This window comes from Solanum tuberosum, unplaced genomic scaffold (assembly GCF_000226075.1).
Source record: "Solanum tuberosum cultivar DM 1-3 516 R44 unplaced genomic scaffold, SolTub_3.0 scf00385, whole genome shotgun sequence".
NCBI classification, from domain to species: Eukaryota; Viridiplantae; Streptophyta; class Magnoliopsida; order Solanales; family Solanaceae; genus Solanum; species Solanum tuberosum.
In genome coordinates, this window is record NW_006239315.1 from 24067 (window position 1) to 28806 (window position 4740).

A 4740-nucleotide genomic window follows, 5' to 3' on the forward strand; every position below is an offset into this window, starting at 1 on the left:
TTTCATATAATGACATGTGTCTTTTGCCTCTTTTGGTATGAGTTTATAGTAAAAGCCTTTTTAGGTTGAAAAAAGCCAAAAATAGTCCCTTAAATTTGGATATTGACTCTAAATAGTCCCGGTTAGTTCGGTTTGATTTTGGAGTTTATAGGTTATTGATTTGTAAACATAAAAAATCATTATAGAACTATTAAGATACTATCGATTTATTGGTTATTGATTGTTATCGATTCGGTTATCACTTTACCCGTCAAGATTTTGTATAAATAAATCATTGAAACTCACTTGAAAACGAGGAGACAAATCAAATAAGTCTTGCACATTAATTGACATATTGCATCTTCTTCAAAAACAAACACGGACATTTTATAGAATATTCGAGAATTTGAGACAATCAGAAATGAAAGTATGAAACTAAAAATGTTAAAGAATCTATATATTGAATGGTATAACTATAATTTATTAAATTACCCTTGGTTTATCAGTTAATCTATTTAGAAAAAATCACAAACTATTAAGAACCGATATCTCAATATAAAATAAAAATAAAATTATTATCGAAACTGCTAAATCAATAATCCATTACCGATAAATTAATAACTCTTTTTTGATTTGAGTTATTGATTTCCTAATAACTTGTGTGAAGAGATCACTACTATTTTCTTGGATTTTTGGTGGGGACGGAATGAGGAAAAAGGAAAATACATTATGAAAAATGACAGAAGCTTCGTGAGGCAAAATCTAAAGGAGGTCCTAGCTTTCGAGATTTACAATTTTTAACTCAAGAAGATTCCTTTACTTCACAAGATGCTAAAAAATAAATATTTTCAAAATACTCTTTCCTTAATATTGGATGTCCTTCCTCGAGTTCTTGAATTTGGAAGAGCATTATTTGGAAAGAGATTTATTAATACAAATAGTTAGATGGTGAGTTGGAAATGAAAAATATGTTAAGATTTTGACTGATTCATGAATTCCTAATTCAAATGGTTTTAAACATTTTCTAGGACAACCACAATAAAATTTACAGTTGAAAGGTCAATGTTTCTTATAGATCAACATAATCATATATGAAGTATTCAAGAGATTTATAAATACTTTGATTCTAGTAATATCAATTCGATTTTATCCATCTCAATTTTTATTATTAGAACTTTAGATAAAAAAATTGGCATTATACTAATTCGAATAAGTATGAGGTCCGACCTGATTATCATCTTGGCAAATGATTTTGCTAATTGTATTGACACTACTATTCATAGGCCTAAAGCCAATTGAATGTTCAAAAAATAATTGGAAGTTTTTGTGGTCAATGAAAATAAAAATAAATATAAATATTTCCTCGAAAAACGTATTTTTAATGTCTAACCTGTTAATGTGAATATTTCTAAGAGATTGAGTCATGTGTGATGTTTGCAAGGTGTGTAGTTTAGCACATAATTGATTGAGCACATCTTTTTTAGTTGTCTAAAAGCTCAATTAGTGTGGAGGTTACGTTGACTCCTAGCAAATGACCGAATTTATATAAAAATATTGATTTTGCAATATGGTGGAATGATTTATTTCGCAATACATGTCAATATCTCAATTATTAAACTAATGAAGCTAAGTGTTTTTTATATGGCAAATGGGTAAAGCTAAAATTTTGTTAAATTTTAGCGGTGATATGTATGAACCTAATGCCATAGTTAATAAGGTTTTATTTGATTTACATGAATATGATGATGCTTTACCGACTACGTCAATCTTGACTTGTATTATTGTATGTACACATGAAGAGGGAAATCGTAAGCATTGAAATGACGGCTATGGATAATTATGGACATTTGCTTTATGCGTTTGACACTCTTATTCCATTGGTAAGGAATGTCATAATCGTTGAAGCGTTAGCAAATCGTAAATCTTTGGAACGAGCTTTACATAATGATTGGTCAAGAATTCATATCTTATCATATGCAAAGAATACGGTGTAAATATTACAAAAGAAGATAATGATATCCTCGAAAATAGCTATCACTTGCGAGGATATATGAAAACTGATAAGTTCTTTTGAATATAATCAATATTTTACATATTCCTCGAACACAAAATATGCTAACTCATAATCTATTCCTCCTACATAAATTTTTTTGGAAACCATCTTTCTCAAATTGAATTGTAAATTATGTAATGGCATCCATCATATGAACTTGAAACAAATTAAGAAATAATATAATGAAGTTGTTTACTGGAAAAAAAACTTAAAGCTATGCAAAATTAATAACTTATCTACATTATATAATTTTTTAACAACGATGAACTCCCTGACACCATCTTCTGTTGTCTGGCTTTTACTACTTTAAGAAATAAATTATCAAGTATTAATTATTTTATCTAAGAAAATGATTTAAAGCTCTTATTGAAAACTTGGTCATTAAATATTAAGGAACCTATTAGACCAATTGCTTTGACATTTTCATCATCAATGAAGTCATTTACTATTTACAAGAAAAAAATATTATTTGTATCTCTTGATTTTGAAAATTCAAGCTAGTATATATGCTTCAAAGATCTTCTTTTCCATTAATATCAATAAGGTTGTAGTGCTATAGTCAAAGTAATAGTCTAATGACATCTAAAATCAAATGATATTGCTCTGTATTCCTAAAAATACATTCCTCATGTAATGGCGTTAACAATAACAACAATAACATACCTACAGAAATGTGATAACCCACCACATCTCACGCCACATAGGCGCCACGTGGCATAAAGTTGCCTATGTGGATGCTTACATAAGAAATAAGATTAGACTTGGTGGAATATTCTAGAGAAATGTGGGAACTTTCCATGTTAAATCCTAGAATATCATAGATTTACATAGAAAGTCCTTCAAATATTTTAGAGTTGTAGAGTATTCTAGAGAAGAGACGTATTTATAAATATGTAGGAACTTGTTTTACAATTATTATTTACATATCAACCCCTAGTAAGTAGTATAAATAGAGAGACATCTATTTGTAAAAATCATTAAGCAAAAATCAATACAAATCTTCATAACAATCCTCCTGTGCTCTTTCTTCCATTCTCTTAGCGGTTCTTAGAGTTTTTGTCACGCCCTGAGCTACCCCCGAGACGCGGACACGGGACCTAGGACCACAAGTGATCCCAAGCTAACCCTGCTGGCATGATCATGAGCATACTAAAGATAATAAACTGATACGGAAGCTAAATCATAAATAAATCTGAAAAGATGGGGAATACCCATATACTATAGCTGAATATATCAAATCTGAGAGTTTAATACAAAAGAAATATCAAACTCAAAATACTAAGCTGAATCTAACTATGTCTGAAATAAGCCTCTAAACTGACTAGAAATGTTGGGACATGCCCCAACTAGATCTAGCAAAAACTGAAACTAAAGACTAAAAGCAAAAAAGATAAACATGTCACTAGTCCTCGAAGAATGAGGACTCACCACTGATGCTGCTGAACTGAAGATCGGGAATCGATCTAAGCGTGATCTGGATGCTGAGAACCTGAACCTACATCACGAGAAGATGTAGCGCACGTATGCGTCAGTATTTGAAAGGTACTGAGCATGCAGGATAGAGTAAAGCTGAAATAACATATAACTGAACAAAGCAATAAAGCAATGAAATAATCTGAACATGATATAGATACTGAAAAATACTGAATACTGAGCTAACTGATGCAATGACCAAATTTATAACATGCTGAGACTGAATACTGACTGTACTGAAATATGGTCAATGCAATAGAGTCTGACTGAACTGTGGGAGCTACTAATAACCGACATAAAACCACATGAGCTAAATGTGGAGTCCGATGTATACGCCCCATCGAGAGGACCCAATATACCATGCTAGAGGTATAGAGGCATGCTGGCGTGATCACTAAACTGATGTTGCCCACAGAGGGGACTTACACCTACGTGGCTCGTAGTTCTGGGACTATATGGGTACGCTGAAACCCTAGTCCAACTCGGTATTATGCTACTCCCAATAGATTAAGTGGTTAACACATTATGACTGAGTTTCTGTAAATACTGGATAGCTCGAAACTGAACATGCAAACTGAGAATGCAATAATTAATCTGATAATGATGCATTCATAAACTGAGGCATGTATAACTGAATACTGAAATATCTGACCTAGCATGTGTAATTCAAGAACTAAAGAAATACATAGCTAGGGTTCTGAAATTCATGCAACAAACTGAGAAATAACATGATAATCTGATTTGGAACATATTAATAACTAATTCATGATGATCTGTTAAAATTCTAGAAACACTAGGTCTGTTCATAATCATGGAATCAAGAATCTGACTGAATTCTAGGGACCTAATGGGCGAAAGGAACCCACTAGTGAAATCCCACATACCTGGTGACGAATTCCACGGAGAAATCTTTCGATTTCGGGGCTGGAACTGATGGAACCTTGCTGCGTTCTTGAACTAGGGTTCTTGACCTTTTTCTCCACTCTTGCTTCTAATTTTCTAAGTTTTGATTAATGATTTGACTAGGGTAAGTTCTAGTTATGTTTCTAGGCTTAAACTGACTAAAACCTCATGATTTAGGGTCAAAACGACGTATCTTAGGGGTTAAACGAAATAGGAAAAGACCAAAAGACCCCTGAATTAACTACTGTCGGAGTGACCTACGGATTGGACCTACGGGCCGTAGGTCAATCTACGGTCCGTAGATTGTGTCCGTAAGTCAAGCCTGCTCGACA